The sequence below is a fragment of the Epinephelus moara genome, chromosome 9, assembly GCF_006386435.1.
Source record: "Epinephelus moara isolate mb chromosome 9, YSFRI_EMoa_1.0, whole genome shotgun sequence".
Classification (NCBI taxonomy): Eukaryota; Metazoa; Chordata; class Actinopteri; order Perciformes; family Serranidae; genus Epinephelus; species Epinephelus moara.
Window position 1 is genome coordinate 37,942,764 of NC_065514.1, and position 797 is coordinate 37,943,560.

Here is a 797-nt window from a genome sequence, read left to right on the forward strand (position 1 = left end):
CAGATAGGGCAAGATTTTCAGACCGGCCATCTGCAACGGAGACAACGCAGCTGCCACCACCCTGGTAAACACTCTGGGGGAAAGTGACAGGCCGAAAGGGAGGACCTTGAACTGATAGGCCTGTCCCTGGAATGCAAACCGCAGAAATGGCCAATGGTCCTTGCAAATAGGAACATGGAAGTAGGCGTCCTTTAGATCCAGGGAGGTGAACCACTCCCCTCTCTCGATTGACAGTAGGATCTGCCGTGTTGTCAACATTTTGAATGGTAGCACCTTTATAAATCTGTTTAGTTGTCTTAGGTCTAGAATGGGACGCAGGCCGCCGTCCTTTTTTGGAATTAAAAAGTACTTGGAGTAGAACCCAGCGCGCTGTTCGTCTGAGCCTACTCTGATGATCACCTCCTTCTGAAGGAGGGTCGCAATCTCCGCGGCCAGCACCTGTGCCTGGACTGGGTCCTTTACCACGGTCATATGGATCCCGGTAAATGGAGGGGGGCGCCGCCAAAACTGAATCCTATAACCTTTCCCCAGGCTCATAGTGTCCTGATCCTCTTGGCTGACAGTTTTCCTAATGGCCGCCAGCAGAATAGCCAATGCATTACCTGAGCGTGCTGCTCTCGTGGCTGCATTATATGTACGGCACACAAGACTGTCGGATTTGCGACACTCCTTAACTGGGCAATGAGGGTTGGCGGTTACTCGCTCTGGGCCGAGTGATGTCAGGGCCGCCATCTCCCTTTCCACAGGTGGCATGTCTGCCAGGCCGGTCTCAGAGGCGTATTGGGGTCTTGTCAGCC